General features: G+C 46.0%; 1 protein-coding gene across 1 annotated transcript in view; it reads right to left on the reverse strand.

The window, feature by feature from the left end:
• The window catches only part of DPYD (dihydropyrimidine dehydrogenase), a 1,875,594-nt gene that overhangs the window by 426,623 nt on the left and 1,431,005 nt on the right, over nucleotides 1-17,966 (reverse strand). The window lies entirely within an intron of this gene.

The following is a 17,966-nucleotide window of genomic DNA, read 5'->3' on the forward strand; positions in this document are numbered from 1 at the left end:
TGTTATTTGTCTTGACCCATACCATCACCAAGGTGCTGCACAAACAATTCAAGGTCGGTCGGCACACCAATTCAAGTTCCCAAGCACATTTATTGAATGCACAGCATGACAATTGTTTCGGGGCCACAGAGTATCCCCTTCATCAGATAAGTGCAGACATATCACCAAGGTGCTGCAGACACAGACAATGTATATGGTAGCTTACAGCAAGTCATTTTGCAGCAGTGTACACCTGTACCCCGACAATTTTATTGCAGGTGAACTGTAAGAAGACATTTTGTACCGAAGTCAGAACTGTGCACTCAATTAAGCTTCACCCTCTTCTGTTTAGCCTGATCAATTGCTCTATTTGAGTCAGTACTGATTGGTACTGAATGGTTCTGCTCCAGTTCATACATGTAAGTAAGATCAACAGTTTCAACATGCACTACAACATCAGCCATACAGACACCCCCTTGCCCCCCCCCCCCCCCTCATGATCTATTCGAGAAAATATAAAAATTTCTTATAGGAAAGGAGGTATCAGCTACTGATTGCAATGAAATTCAATCCTTGGTTACAGTTCCTCTTTAATGCTGATCGTAAAATATCAGTAATTTTTTCTGATGTTTTACTAACCCCTTACCTAACCCTGTTTTAACATGAGCGCTCACTCTACTGATGTCTACCTTAACCAACCCTTCAACCAGTGCCTAACCCTAACTCATCCTCCACTGCAAAGTGCCTAATCTGACCCTGCAGCCGATGCCTACCCCTAAATGACCCTTTTCTGTGAAATGCCAAACCCGAAACGATCTGCCAGTTGATGCATAACCCTAACTGCACCCCCAATCCCCAACAACTCCACACCAATTCGCCACTTAATATCCGCTGTGCCCAAATTACCTGATTCGCTGTTTCACTGCTCTGAAAATGTTTGGATGTTGTGTTCATGTGCTGTGAACATTATTAGTGCCTCTTTGAAAAGTCTCACGTTTATTAAATCCACTCTTCAGATTAACCAGTGGATACACATCAGCATTACTACACAAATGTTCTATCGGTGCAGTATTTTTGATACTATTTTTTTACAAATTACATGCTATTAATTTTTTAAACATATACTTACCTTTGCTTTAGATTTTATCAACAGTACACCTAATCGTAACCCAAACCTTGACCATACTCTTATACAAAACTACTCCTTCCTATCTTAAAACAAACAGACTTCTTGTAATCCTGACTAGAGTGGGGCCGAACCTCCTATTTTTGGTTCGCGAACCTTCGCGGAAAGTTCAGTTCGCCGAAAAGTTCGCGAACCGCAATAGACTTCAATGGGGATGCGAACTTTGAAAAAAAAAAATTATGCTGGCCACAAAAGTGATGGAAAAGATGTTTCAAGGGGTCTAACACCTGGACCCCCAGGTGGAGGAGTGGGATACATGCCAAAAGTCCCCGGGTAAAATCTGGATTTGACGCAAAGCAGCGTTTTAAGGGCAGAAATCACATTGAATGCTAAATGACAGGCCTAAAGTGCTTTAAAACATCTTGCATGTGTATACATCAATCAGGTAGTGTAATTAAGGTACTGCTTCACACTGACACACCAAACTCACCGTGTAACGCACCACAAAAAGCTGTTTGTGTAGTGACGGCCGTGCTGGACTGGTGCGCACCATGGCGAGAGTGCAGGTTTTGGTGGCTTTACAGCCCATATGGTCGCCTGGCTGATGTAGCTGAATGACAGAACAGGTATACAGTGGCGGGTTCACTGAACACAACAGGTATGCAGTGGCGGGTTCACTGAACAGGAATACAGTGGCGGGTTCACTGAACAGAACAGGTATGCAGTGGCGGGTTCACTGAACAGAACAGGTATGCAGTGGTGGGTTCACAGAACAGGTATGCAGTGGCAGGTTCACTGAACAGGTATACAGTGGCGGGTTCACTGAACAGAACACGTTTACAGTGGCGGGTTCACTGAACAGAACAGGTAAGCAGTGGTGGGTTCACAGAACAGGTATGCAGTGGCAGGTTCACTGAACAGGAATACAGTGGCGGGTTCACTGAACAGAACAGGTATGTAGTGGTGGGTTCACAGAACAGGTATGCAGTGGCAGGTTCACTGAACAGGTATACAGTGGCGGGTTCACTGAACAGAACAGGTATACAGTGGCGGGTTCACTGAACAGAACAGGTATGCAGTGGTGGGTTCACAGAACAGGTATGCAGTGGCGGGTTCACTGAACAGGAATACAGTGGCGGGTTCACTGAACAGAACAGGTATGCAGTGGTGGGTTCACAGAACAGGTATGCAGTGGCAGGTTCACTGAACAGGTATACAGTGGTGGGTTCACTGAACAGAACAGGTATACAGTGGCGGGTTCAATGAACAGAACAGGTATGCAGTGGTGGGTTCACAGAACAGGTATGCAGTGGCGGGTTCACTAAACAGGAATACAGTGGCGGGTTCACTGAACAGAACAGGTATGCAGTGGCGGGTTCACTGAACAGAACAGGTATGCAGTGGTGGGTTCACAGAACAGGTATGCAGTGGTGGGTTCACAGAACAGGTATGCAGTGGTGGGTTCACAGTACAGGTATGCAGTGGTGGGTTCACTGAACAGGTATGCAGTGGTGGGTTCACAGTACAGGTATGCAGTGGTGGGTTCACAGAACAGGTATGCAGCCAGGAACAAGCTAAGCCTAACTAATCTTTCCCTATGAGAGACAGTCTGCAGCAGCTCGCCCTACTCTCACTAACGCAGGCACACGAGTGAGCGTAATGGCCGCCGCTGCCTGCCTTTTATCAGGGGGGGAGTGGCTCCAAGTGCTAGTGTAGCCTAATTGGCTACACTGGGCCTGCTGACTGTGATGTAGAGGGTCAAAGTTGACCCTCATGGTGCATTATGGGGCGAACCGAACTTCCGCAAAAGTTCGCCTGCGGGACGCGAACGCGAACCACTGAAGTTCGCATGGAATCGTTCGCAGGCAAACCGTTCGGCCCATCTCTAATCCTGACTACAATCTTCCATTCCCAACTTGCGTCTTTTCCCTTAATAAAAAAATACATAAAATATCTGCTTTAAAAGTTCACACAATGGCCTCAATTCACAGAGCTTTATCAAATACTTTATCAAACGTTTGATAATTTACCTCATGGGTAAAATCTAATTTTGAATTCACTAAGGTGTTCTATATTTATTGAACGTTTTATCGGTAAAACGTTCGACAAATATATAACACCTTAGTGAATTCAAAATTAGATTTTAGCCATGAGGTAAATTATCAAACGTTTATCAAACGTTTGATAAAGTGTTTGATAAAGCTCCGTGAATTGAGGCCAATAATGTAATTTAGACTCTTTTGAAAAAGTACCTAGAGTTAGGGATGGTCGCTGGATTCCGCGGAATTGTAAATTCCGTGATTCCGGCCAGAACTTGGTGATTCCGGTTCCGATATGACGGAACAGAATTGCTATAGCTCTAAAACGGAATTCCGCAGAAAATTTTAAAACTCTGCGGAATTTTACGGAATTCAAATTGACATTCTCACCTAACTAATTTTCCCTTCCTCTCTTCCTCCCTCCGGGTATCGTCTTACAGGGAATTGTAGTATTTCAAAAGCCAGCTTACATACCGTGGCTGGAAATTGAACCCAGGCTGGGCTGGGAATTGAACCCAGGTCTCAGTGTGTGGTAGGTAACTCACTTAACCACTATACCACCACCAACACTACATGCTGAAGCCAGCCTAGCATCTACCATTATGATATATCCAAGAAAAAAATTAGCTTGCTTAAGGATTTGTAGCATGTCAAAAGCCAACTCACATTGGCTGGGAATAGAACCCAGGTCTGAGTGTGTGATAGGTAACTCACTTAACCACTATACCACCACCAACACTACATGCTGAAGCCAGCCTAGCATGTACCATTATGATCAATCCAAGAGAAAAATTAGCTTGCTTAAGGATTTGTAGCATGTCAAAAGCCAACTCACATTGGCTTGGAATATAACCCAGGCCTACCGCTCTGTAGACTGCTATCCTAACCATTATACCACCAACACTACATGCTGAAACTTCTTGGAGCAGACTTACTACCTACCTCCAAAAGACACACATACATCCCCATAAAATCATTCAACTGCAACTGCATGCACAGTCTTTGTGGTTCACAGTGTGTGGCACAACTGGTTAGCGTGTTTGGCTGTTAACTGCAAGGTTGGTGGTTCAAGCCCACCCAGGCATGGCCTTGCCTTTTGAGTTGTCCGAAAGAGAACCACAGATAGCCAGGTAGATTCATCTCTCTCTCTCTCTCTCTCTCTCTCTCTCTCTCTCTCTCTCTCTCTCTAGTAGGGATGGTCACCGCTTTCCACGGAATTGTATTTTCTGGAATTTTTAGGCGGAAATTGGTCATTCCGTTCCGTTTGGTCGGAACGGAATTGCTTTTTCAATCTGGCGGAATTCTGAAATTGGCTGTGATATTCTGCCAGTATCCGTTGATGGTTTTAAGCTGAAAATTCAGTTTAATGGCATCAAGTTCTAGAGAGAGAAAGAGAGAGCTAATTTTTCTCTTGGGTATATCACAATGGTACATGCTAGGCTGGCTTCAGCATGTAGTGTTAGTGGTGGTATAGTGGTTAAGTGAGTTACCTACCACACACTCAGACCTGGGTTCTATTCCCAGCCAATGTGAGTTGGCTTTTGACATGCTACAATTCCTTAAGCAAGCTAATTTTTCTCTTGGATTGATCATAATGGTACATGCTAGGCTGGCTTCAGCATGTAGTGTTGGTGGTGGTATAGTGGTTAAGTGAGCTACCTACCACACACTCAGACCTGGGTTCTATTCCCAGCCAATGTGAGTTGGCTTTTGACATGCTACAAATCCTTAAGCAAGCTAATTTTTCTCTTGGATTGATCACAATGGTACATGTTAGGCTTGCTTCAGCATGTAGTGTTGGTGGTGGTTAGTAGTGTTGGGTGAACATCTAGATGTTCGGGTTCGGGCCGAACAGGCCGAACATGGCCGCGATGTTCGGGTGTTCGACCCGAACTCCGAACATAATGGAAGTCAATGGGGACCCGAACTTTTGTGGTTTGTAAAGCCTCCTTACATGCTACATACCCCAAATTTACAGGGTATGTGCACCTTGGGAGTGGGTACAAGAGGAAAAAAAAATTTAGCAAAAAGAGCTTATAGTTTTTGAGAAAATCGATTTTAAAGTTTCAAAGGGAAAACTGTCTTTTAAATGCGGGAAATGTCTGTTTTCTTTGCACAGGTAACATGCTTTTTGTCGGCATGCAGTCATAAATTTAATACATATAAGAGGTTCCAGGAAAAGGGACCGGTAATGCTAACCCAGCAGCAGCACACGTGATGGAACAGGAGGAGGGTGGCGCAGGAGGAGAAGGCCACGCTTTGAGACACAACAACCCAGGCCTTGCATGAGGACAAGAAGCGTGCGGATAGCATGCTTTGTACCACCATGCAGTCATAAATGTAATAAAGATAAGTGGTTCAATAAACAGGGACCACGCGGCAACGCTAACCCAGCAGCAGCACACGTGATGGAACAGGAGGAGGCGCAGGAGGAGAAGGCCCCGCTTTGTGAGACACAACAACCCAGGCCTTGCATGAGGACAAAAAGCGTGCGGATAGCATGCTTTGTACCGCCATGTAGTCATAAATGTAATAAAGATAAGAGGTTCAATAAACAGGGACCACGCGGCAACGCTAACCCAGCAGCAGCAGCAGCAGCAGCACACGTGATGGAACAGGAGGAGGCGCAGGAGGAGAAGGCCACGCTTTGTGAGACACAACAACCCAGGACTTGCATGAGGACAAAAAGCGTGCGGATAGCATGCTTTGTACCGCCATGTAGTCATAAATGTAATAAAGATAAGAGGTTCCATAAACAGGGACCGGCAACGGTAACCCAGCAGCAGCAGCAGCAGCAGCAGCACACGTGATGGAACAGGAGGAGGCGCAGGAGGAGAAGGCCACGCTTTGTGAGACACAACAACCCAGGCCTTGCATGAGGACAAAAAGCGTGCGGATAGCATGCTTTGTACCGCCATGTAGTCATAAATGTAATAAAGATAAGAGGTTCCATAAACAGGGACCGGCAACGGTAACCCAGCAGCAGCAGCAGCAGCAGCAGCACACGTGATGGAACAGGAGGAGGCGCAGGAGGAGAAGGCCACGCTTTGTGAGACACAACAACCCAGGCCTTGCATGAGGACAAAAAGCGTGCGGATATAGCAGCAATGCTTTTTGCCGCCATGCAGTCATAAATGTAATACAGATGAGAGGTTCAATAAACAGGGACCGGAAACGCTAAACCATCCCAGATGTTCATCGGTCATGTTACTTGGTTGGGGTCCAGGAGTGTTGCGTAGTCGTTTCCAATCCAGGATTGATTCATTTTAATTTGAGTCAGACGGTCTGCATTTTCTGTGGAGAGGCGGATACGCCGATCTGTGATGATGCCTCCGGCAGCACTGAAACAGCGTTCCGACATAACGCTGGCTGCCGGGCAAGCCAGCACCTCTATTGCGTACATTGCCAGTTCGTGCCAGGTGTCTAGCTTCATGCCCGGTTTCAGGTCCAGCGGTGCCAGCCACAAATCCGTCTGTTCCTTTATTCCCCTCCAAATTTCCTCCCCTGTGTGCTGCTTATCCCCAAGGCAGATCAGCTTCAGCAACGCTTGCTGACGCATGCCAACAGCTGTGCTGCACTGCTTCCACGATCCTACTGCTGCTGGTGCTGGGTTAGCATTTCCGGATGAGGTACAGCTTTGAGATGCGTTGGAGGAGAAGGAGTCAGAGAGGTAGGTGCTGCTGTTGTTATCCAGCTGTTTGCGGCGTGGGCAACACCCGCGCCGTAGCAGGTGAGGAATCGCTGCCAGGCTCCACAAGGTTCACCCAGTGCGCGGTAAGGGAGATGTATCGACCCTGGCCGAACGCACTCGTCCAGGTGTCAGTGGTGAGGTGAACCTTGCAGGCAACGGCATTCTTCAAGCTTCGGGTTATTTAGCTGACCACGTGCTCATGCAACTCAGGCACTGCAGAGCGCGCAAAGTGGTAGCGGCTGGGAACCACGTAACGTGGGATGGCCACTGACATCATGCCCTTGAAGCTGTTTGTCTCCACCACTCGATATGGCAGCATTTCGCAGGCCAGAAGCTTGGCTATGCTGGCTGGCTGTTACTGCCACGGCCCGGGGGTCATTTGCTGGCAATTTCCTCTTGTGCTCAAACATCTCAGAGACAGACAACTCAACCGTAGCGCTGCACACCGAAGGGCTGTTGGTTGTTGTGTTTGATGAACACTGGGAGACCTCAAGAGCACTAGTCCGGAAAGTGACAGTGTCAGCATCGTCTGATGTTTGTGAATGTTGTGAACCACGCAATGGCTGGGCTACTGCTGCTGCTGAGGCGGGTCTGGTGGTGAGTCTGGTGAACCCAAGGGAGGCAGTGTTGCTGGTGGTACCCTGTCCTGCCGCGTTTGCCCACAGAGTGGGATGTTTGGATAGAATGTGGCGGCTCATGCTGGTGGTGGAGAGGTTGTTAATACTTTTCCCCCTGCTCAGGCGGGTCTTGCACACCTTGCAAATCGCCATGGTAACATCCTCAGTGCAGTCTTCAAAGAAAGCCCAGGCTTTAACTGGCTGAGGACTCGGACCTCGTGCGTGATGTGCTGGTGCTGCTTAACCCACTGCTGGACGCTTGAGAGGTCATCCAAGTAATTATCTGGTCCTGTTCTTTTGGATCTGTGAGGGTTGTTGTCCTGGACAACATGGGCAGTATTGAGTGGGTTTTCTTGGGTGCTCCCCTGTGGCCTGTACGTGAACCGTCAGGGGAAACACCTCTTCCCTTGCCCCTCCCTCTTTCACCGGATTTCTTCCTCATTTCACTTATCCTTAAAGTACACGCTGACTGGCAGCAGTACAGTGGCAGTACAGAAATGCTATACAGTGGTGGGTGAGCGGTGTACCACTATTGTCAGCAGTGACACAGAGCACAATGCTATACAGTGGCGGGTGAGCGGTGTACTACTGTTCCCAGCAGACACAGAGTGGAAGTAAACACAATGCTATATAGTGTGGCTGAGCCGTGTACACAGAGTGGCATTAAACACAATGCTATATAGTCTGCTATATAGTCACCCCGAACAGGGTGATGTTCTGCAGAACCCGAACAGTGGCAAACACTGTTCGCCCAACACTACTGGGAGGGAACGCAGATTTTAGTACCTAAACACACGATACAACATGTTTTCCGGGGTCGGACTCTGAGGCACATACAGATGGTCCCGATCATCATCCTCATCATACAACTCTTCTCCTGAGTCTGACCCACCCACCACCTCTGCCACCCCAACATCCCCAGACACAGACCCCTCATCGTCCTCAACATTAACTTGGGATGCTGGCCTGAGCCAGACCTCCTCCTCCACATCAGGCCCCATCATCTCCTCAATGGCAGCCCTCATTAATCGCTCTGGCGACGGACTGATGGACACAACGTTCTCCTCCGGGGAGGGCTGCTGCTGACCACTGGCTGCTGGGGTGGATGTTATAGCTTGCGTGGGGCGTTGGCTGTTGCTGTTGTTGGGAGTGCTGCTCACAGCGGAGGTCTCTGGGGAACTCATGTTGAGCTCATATAGTGGTTGACGGTGAGTGGAGTATTACTGATCCCAGCAATATACACACTGACTGGCAGAGTACGCAATGCTATATAGTGTGGCTGAGCGGTGTACACAGAGTGGCAGTAAACACAATGCTATATAGTCTGGCTGAGCGAGCGGTGTACTACTGTTCCCAGCAGAATCAGAGTGGCAGTAAACAATGGTATATAGTCTGGCTGAGCGGTGTACACAGAGTGTCAGTAAACAATGGTATATAGTCTGGCTGAGCGAGCGGTGTACTACTGTTCCCAGCAGAATCAGAGTGGCAGTAAACAATGGTATATAGTCTGGCTGAGCGGTGTACACAGAGTGTCAGTAAACAATGGTATATAGTCTGGCTGAGCGGTGTACACACAATGCTATATAGTCTGCTATATAGTGTCAGTAAACAATGGTATATAGTCTGGCTGAGCGAGCGGTGTACTACTGTTCCCAGCAGAATCAGAGTGGCAGTAAACAATGGTATATAGTCTGGCTGAGCGGTGTACACAGAGTGTCAGTAAACAATGGTATATAGTCTGGCTGAGCGAGCGGTGTACTACTGTTCCCAGCAGAATCAGAGTGGCAGTAAACAATGGTATATAGTCTGGCTGAGCGGTGTACACAGAGTGTCAGTAAACAATGGTATATAGTCTGGCTGAGCGGTGTACACACAATGCTATATAGTCTGCTATATAGTGTCAGTAAACAATGGTATATAGTCTGGCTGAGCGAGCGGTGTACTACTGTTCCCAGCAGAATCAGAGTGGCAGTAAACAATGGTATATAGTCTGGCTGAGCGGTGTACACAGAGTGTCAGTAAACAATGGTATATAGTCTGGCTGAGCGAGCGGTGTACTACTGTTCCCAGCAGAATCAGAGTGGCAGTAAACAATGGCATATAGTCTGGCTGAGCGGTGTACACAGAGTGTCAGTAAACAATGGTATATAGTCTGGCTGAGCGAGCGGTGTACTACTGTTCCCAGCAGAATCAGAGTGGCAGTAAACAATGGTATATAGTCTGGCTGAGCGGTGTACACAGAGTGTCAGTAAACAATGGTATATAGTCTGGCTGAGCGGTGTACACACAATGCTATATAGTCTGCTATATAGTGTCAGTAAACAATGCTATATAGTGTGGCTGAACGAGCGGTGTACTACTGTTCCCAGCAGACACAGAACAGTACACAGAATGCTATATAGTGTGGCTGAACGAGCGGTGTACTACTGTTCCCAGCAGACACAGAACAGTACACAGAATGCTATATAGTGTGGCTGAACGAGCGGTGTACCACTGTTCCCAGCAGACACAGAACAGTACACAGAATGCTATATAGTGTGGCTGAACGAGCGGTGTACTACTGTTCCCAGCAGACACAGAACAGTACACAGAATGCTATATAGTGTGGCTGAACGAGCGGTGTACTACTGTTCCCAGCAGACACAGAACAGTACACAGAATGCTATATAGTGTGGCTGAACGAGCGGTGTACTACTGTTCCCAGCAGACACAGAACAGTACACAGAATGCTATATAGTGTGGCTGAACGAGCGGTGTACCACTGTTCCCAGCAGACACAGAACAGTACACAGAATGCTATATAGTGTGGCTGAACGAGCGGTGTACTACTGTTCCCAGCAGACACAGAACAGTACACAGAATGCTATATAGTGTGGCTGAACGAGCGGTGTACTACTGTTCCCAGCAGACACAGAACAGTACACAGAATGCTATATAGTGTGGCTGAACGAGCGGTGTACTACTGTTCCCAGCAGACACAGAACAGTACACAGAATGCTATATAGTGTGGCTGAACGAGCGGTGTACCACTGTTCCCAGCAGACACAGAACAGTACACAGAATGCTATATAGTGTGGCTGAACGAGCGGTGTACTACTGTTCCCAGCAGTGACACACAATGACTGGGGGGGACCCTGGCTAGCGTGGCTGGAGCGCGAACTACCCTGCCTGCCTGCCCAAAGCTAAACCCACAGACAAATGGCGGAGATATGACGTGGTTCGGGTATTTATTTACCCGAACCACGTGACAGTTCGGCCAATCAGAGCGCGTTCGGGTCCGAACCACGTGACCCGTTCGGCCAATCACAGCGCTAGCCGAACGTTCGGGGAACGTTCGGCCATGCGCTCTTAGTTCGGCCATATGGCCGAACGGTTTGGCCGAGCACCGTCAGGTGTTCGGCCGAACTCGAACATCACCCGAACAGGGTGATGTTCTGCAGAACCCGAACAGTGGCGAACACTGTTCGCCCAACACTAGTGGTTAGTGGTTAAGTGAGTTACCTACACACACACTAAGACCTGGGTTCAATTCTCAGCCCCACCTGGGTTCAATTTCCAGCCACGGTATGTAAGCTGGCTTTTGAAATACTACAATTCCCTGGCGGACGAGATCCTCCTCCCTCCGGGAGGAGGGAGTAAAAGAGGAGGGAGGAAGGGATAATAGGGTCTATGGGCTACCATATAGGATAAACAAGGTTACTTTAGAGATCCTTTCAATTTTTCCGATGGAATCCGGAATTTCGCGGAATTTCGTACAAATCCGGCAGAATTTTCATAGCGACAGAATTTAACACTGACAGAATCTGTGATTTCTTGCGGAATGGAATTTGCTCTTTCCGATCATCTCTACCTAGAGTTTTCTGATGCTGGGTTGCTGTATCATCATGGTGCCCTAGCCTCCTTCAGTGAACATTGGCATGACCACCATGGCCATTTTATTCTGAAGTGTTTCTAAAGCTGTGGCCACCCCCACCTCTGTTGTCACCACCCATCCACCTATTAGGCCATGGGTGCCAAGCTGGGGGCGGACTGAAGCAACACAGGTGGGGTGGCTAAAGCTTGGAAAACATTTTGGGAAACAAAAAACGCCTAGGCAGTTTTGCTGATGGGAGTGGAGTTTTAAATACTTCTGAATTATGAAGTGGGTGAGTTACTTTGTATGGCACCGGCAAATTCTGCATAGTTAAAAAAAAAAAACATCCATCAAGTAAAAAAAAAACCCACCATCCTGAACCCTCAAATATCCCAGTTCATCCACTTTCACAGAGGATTACAGTTAGGTTATTCTTGATTTTACTGGGGATCTTTTTTAAAGCTAGATAGATAGATAGATAAAACAGGTTAGTGCCATGCACAGTGACAGCAGATGTGCTGTCCCTATCCTGGGCATGACCCCCTTTTTCAAAGTATGTAATTGTGTTTATTGCATCGGACATGTCATAGATAGTATGCTATCTATGACATGGCCAACTTCTATGTGTATAAATTGTGCTGGTTGAGACTTTGAGTTCCCCCACTGGAAGGGACACAATGAACCAGGACAGAATGGAAATGTTGGCAGATGTCTAAAGAGATCCTATGCTTAACATATTAATCCATTGGCTCTTCTGTTGGTCCATTGTGGTCTGTTCTATGAATTGGACTGGTTTTGACTATACTGGAAGCCTAGCCCAACAAAAAATCTCTGCTACAAAAAAATCTCCTTCTGGAAGCCTACCTTATTATAATTTAGTATTTTCATATAGCACCAATATCTTCCACAGCTCTGTACAGAGTATATACTCCTGTCAATGAACTTTCCCTTAGAGGGGCAATCTAATTCCTACCATGGTGATATGTCTATATCATGTATTGTACACATTGTAGTATAGGGACAATTTTAGGGCGGGGCAATTAACTTATCTGTACATGTTTGGAATGCGGGAAGTAACTGGAGTGCCTGGTGGAAACCCACACAGGCAGAGAACATACAAACTCCTTGCAGATAGTGCCCAGGCTGAAATTCCACTGAGGAGTGGAGATGGCCCGAACGGTTCGCCCGCGAACTTATGCGCACGAACTTCGGTGGTTTGCATTCACAGTGAACCGCGAACTTTATGGCAGTTCGACCCGCCCCCTATACTACATCATTAGGGTCAACTTTGACCCTATACATCCCAGTCAGCAGGCACAGGGTAGCCAATCAGGCTACACTCCCTCCTGGAGCCCCACCCCCCTTATAAAATGCAGGCAGCGTCATTTCACCCACTCGTGTGGCTGCAGTAATTAGAGAAGGGAGAGGTGCTGCAGAGACATTAGGGAAAGCTTAGTTAGGCTACAGTTAGGCTTGTTAGGTTTTTGTTGTTGCAGCTGCAGTGCTGCCGGAAAAATTAGGCAGGCATGTACACGCACCAGAAAAATTATAATAGCGGCCGCTGTTAGCAGCGGCCTTAAAAATTCAGGAATCCGCCTGGTGTCCTGGACCCTGTTGGTGGTGGTGGAGAAGGCAGTCAAGCGGCCTGCAGGCAGAGATGCTGTGTGGGGAGAAGCTTAGTCTTCGGGCATGCCGTAGCCTTTTGGGATCCATGCCTCATTCATTTTGATAAAGGTGAGGTACTGAACACTTTTGTGACTTAGGCGACTTCTCTTTTCAGTGACAATGCCTCCAGCTGCGCTGAAGGTCCTTTCTAAAAGGAGCCAATCGCACTCTTTTGGCAAACCACCCAATATAAGGGGGTGAGGTGTGCAGGACTTGTCCCCGGAAACCACAGAGATTCAAGTATAAAATGCCAAATGGAAGTCCGCACCGCCTCTTCAGGATAAATCTTGTTTTATTAGTATCAAAATGGCATACACATTAAAAAGAACCACCAGGCAAGACAGTCCACTGTTTCGAGCTCCTGCCCTTCCTCATGTTGCCAGGTTCTAATCACGTACTCACACAGAACACATATATATACAAATGAGTAGCCAATCAAATTCAAAGTCCAAAGGAGAGGACCTGATGGGGAACTGCAAATCTAAATATTATACTCCATCCACCTATATAAATATATGGGCTCATAGATCCCTAATGTATATCAAATATATAGTAAATACATCAGATATAGATCCAGATCTTATCTAATAGGAATCAAATATACCCACACAGTTGAATGAATGGCAGACTTGCCCTGCATAACACATTCTTGGCAAATGCTTTCGATTTTGTTTGTCTTGCGTTGGGTCAAGGGTCCATCTGACCACAGATGCCTGGTCTGCAAAGCACGGTCAGGGCAGGTACATTACTTATACAGCAAATGGGTCCTTTCTTGGATGTGTTGTGGTGGTAGCCATTTCTCAGGCTCCCACTCTGGACTGGAATCGAACCCTGATTCCCCGGCCATTACCCGTGGTCACCATGGTACTGAGAAAGTACCATCGAAGGTTTCACACAGTTGAATGAATGGCAGACTTGCCCTCCATAACAGATTCTCTTTACAGGTACTGAACAGCCAGCAGAAAAAGTATTTAAAAAAATAGATGTAAGCTTTAATTATGGTAGAGAAAGAACCATTGAAAGTTGATAAGGCAGTCAGACATTACCTGACATCACTGAGTGAGGAAGAGCAATCTAGTTCGCCTCCCCATTGAAGTCTATTGCGGTTCGTGAAAAGCAAACTTTTGCAGAAGTTCGCGTTTGAGGTTCGCAAACCGAAAATTGGAGGTTCAAGCCATCTCTACTGAGGTGCCAGCACTGACAGTTGAGAGCACTAACCACTATGCCACCGTGCTGCCCTTAACCTCTTCCCTGCTCAAACCTCCCTTCCTGATTCCTAACTATGACCCTTTTAACTCTAATCCACACACTAATGCCCAAACCAACAGCATCAAAACAACCTGATTTACCTGCATGATTCTTCTTGTTGTTTTCTATAAGTGGAAACAATAACAATACTTATAACAGTGCGAATGTTTCAAAGCGTTACACTGTTATCTTTAACAAGATGGCCAAAAGTTTGGCTGAACTCTTGTTAAAAGTGGGAGATCTGCAAGACCTTTGTAAAAAATATTAACATTTGCACAGATGTTGCTTAAATCTGGCATAATTTATTCATTGTGCCATTTTAGCAAAAATAGTTTTTTTTTTTCACGCCAATTGGCGAGAAAAAAAAATATTATCCCACATGCTTGTCCCACATACGTGACCTGACAATTTTATAAGACACTTTATTTTAATATAGGAAAACCTTAGAGTAAAGTACAGTTTCTGGCATTACTCAACCAGCAGATCCTCACAGACGGATCATCATCAATGCAGAAACAGTGGATGAGATTTGGGAAATGTTGTTAGCGCTCCTCATAATCAGCACAGATTATAGACACGCATCCAGATGGACAGTGATGCACAGCTATCTAGAGGTTGCTCAGCTATAATCTCAGAAGTTGTACAGTTGAGCATGCATGAAACTTGTCAAATAATCAACAACAAAAAAAAAGATCTTCCTCCGAGTGGAGCTAAATCAATTGAGGAATCTGGCATTTGAATTTTGCAGCTGTCGTGTATATCCCATGTGTGGCCAGCTGGTGCTGGCAGAAGTGCTGGTACAGACAAAGGACTACAGCACAGGGGACAGTAAAGATTGGCAGATACATGAAAGCAAGCGTGATGAAGAAAGTGGTTTAATTCATTAGGTTTTCTGTGACCATGCTGTCCTTTGAAAATATTTAATAAGGGTCCACAACTGACAGCTTTCTAAGACTAAATACATTCCACTAGATGTTTAAACAAGGCAATCACAAGCCAGGTAACTGATGGGAAGTTTTTTTGATGGGAATAACCAGTGGGAGGGCACAGACCACAGAACACCTCCTGCCCATGCTTGAAAATTAGAGGACTGCTTTAAAAAGTACAAGCATGCACGTACCCTAAAAATGCACAAATAGGATATTCTTTTGCAAAAAGTGGTTAAGATCACAGGTTATTTACAAATAATCTAGTGTCTAGTATTCTCTTTTTTCTGCTTATTCACTATTTTTACTCATTTGGATCATATAATATTTAAAGAGACTCCGTAACAAAAATTGCATCCTGTTTTTTATTGTCCTACAAGTTCCAAAAGCTATTCTAATGTGTTCTGGCTTACTGCAGCACGTTCTACTATCACCATCTCTGTAATAAATCAACTTATCTCTCTCTTGTCAGACTTGTCAGCCTGTGTCTGGAAGGCTGCCAAGTTCTTCAGTGTTGTGGTTCTGTGATGCATCTCCCCCCTCCAGGCCCCTCTCTGCACACTGCCTGTGTATTATTTAGATAAGAGCAGCTTCTCTCTTCTCTCTTATCTTTTACAAGCTGGATAAATCCTCCTCTGAGCTGGCTGGGCTTTCACATACTGAGGAATTACATACAGGCAGAGCTGTCTGCACTCTGCAGGAAGAAACAGCCTGACACTTCAGTGGAAGATAGCTGCAGGGGGAAAGAAACACACAAATGATCTCTTGAGATTCAAAAGGAAGGCTGTATACAGCCTGCTTGTGTATGGATGTATTTTCTATGTGTGGACATACTGTACATCAACCTACCTCCTGTTTTGGTGGCCATTTTGTTTGTTTATAAACAAACTTTTTAAAACTGTTTTTAACCACTTTTAAAGCGGCGAGGAGCGGCAAAATTGTGCCAGAGGGTAATAGGAGATGTCCGCTAACGCACTGGTATGTTTAGTTTTGTGCGATTTTAACAATACAGATTCTCTTTAACATGTGTGCATGAAAAAAGGGTGCCAGGAAAAAAAGGCCTGGCTGAATAACGAAATGGCGCTGGTGGATAATGAAATCTTAATAACGATAATAAACATCATAGTCAAACTTTATTAATGATAAATACAGTTTTAAAAGCAGGCGAGAGATAATAAGGAAAATATATTAACGTTAAAAATCATTACGTAATTCAACACTATGGCTTAACCCAACCCTACTCTCACACAAAACCTTCCCCTGGTGGTGCCTAAAACGAACCACTCCCCTGGTGGTGCCTAACCCTAACTCCCCCCCCCCAGTGGTGCCTAAACCTAATCCCCCAGTGGTGCCTAACCCTAACTCCCCCCCCCAGTGGTGCCTAACCCTAACTCCCCCCCCAGTGGTGCCTAACCCTAACTCCCCCCCCGGTGGTGCCTAACCCTATTCCCCCCAGTGGTGCCTAACCCTAACCCCCCCCCCCCCGGTGGTGCCTAACCCTAATCCCCCCAGTGGTGCCTAACCCTAACTCCCCCCCCAGTGGTGCCTAACCCTTACAACTCCCCCTGCAGAAACACCCTTTTACACATAGAAACGATAATAACTTTGATACATACAAATAAATAATATGACAAAAAATATAACGTTGCAAGCTTCTAAAATGATAACATACTTCAAAACTGTAATGTTCTAATGTTGTTAACGATATTTATTGGGCATCCTTTTTTCTGCTTTTTTTTGCATTAGATAATTGCATTAGAGCCAATGGCGGCGGCCTTTTCGTCCACCCTCAGTCAGCAGCCGCCTTTTTTTCCTGCTACCGTTTAATACATTATGTTACTTGTATGAACAGTAAGAGGATGAGAAAATGTATCTGCCCTCGGCACACCTAACCTGAGGCAAAGCTACTTCTGTGTGAAGTCCATTCCTCTTCTTGTTCCACCTGGTCTCCAGAATTACTTTTTTGAAAAATTAGACTTTTGTTGAAATTCAAATTTTCAAACCGAGGAGGCAGGCTTGCAACAATGTTTCCTTCTATCACCATTCCATCACTCCTCTAAAGGGGAATGAATGTAAATGGAAGGAGGAGGGACAAGGAATGCGATTGTAGGAAACATTGCAACAAGTCTGCCTCTTCCTTTCTGAAAATTAGACTTAAGTCAAAATTTTCAAGGGGTGATTGCGGGGAACAGGGGGGGGGGGGGGGGTGAGGAGAGGAATGAGGAGGGGAATGGACAATACACCTCTGTGTATGTGGATCTAGCATAAACATACCTTAGTTAGTTTTGCCTTGGGTGATGTATCCTTTAAAGAAAAATAACAGTATGTAGTTGCAATATTATGGGAACTGTTGACTTGCTTCTATACTGCCACCATCAACTGAACCACACCATCAACTGAAGGCACATCCGCAAGTGACCGTCATCAACACTGCGTAGAGGTTCATTGGGTTAGCCCTGCCACCATTCAACACACCACCCGATTGAGGTCCAAGGCAAACAAGAAACGTAAAGAGGAACTCCAGTGAAAATAATGTAATAAAAAAAGTGCTTCATTTTTACAATAATTATGTATAAATGATTTAGTCAGTGTTTGCCCATTGTAAAATATTTTAAATCCCTGATTTATATTCTGACATTTATTACATGGTGACATTTTTACTGCTGGCAAATGATGTAGCTGCTGCTTGCTGTTTTGGCAGTTGGATACAGCTGTAAACAGCTATTTCCCACAATGTAACAGGGTTTACAGACAGGAAACTGCCAGGTACTCAGAGCTTCTTCTGGGAGGGGTTTCACCACAATATCAGTCATATAGCACCC

Source organism: Hyperolius riggenbachi, chromosome 6 (genome assembly GCF_040937935.1).
Source record: "Hyperolius riggenbachi isolate aHypRig1 chromosome 6, aHypRig1.pri, whole genome shotgun sequence".
NCBI classification, from domain to species: Eukaryota; Metazoa; Chordata; class Amphibia; order Anura; family Hyperoliidae; genus Hyperolius; species Hyperolius riggenbachi.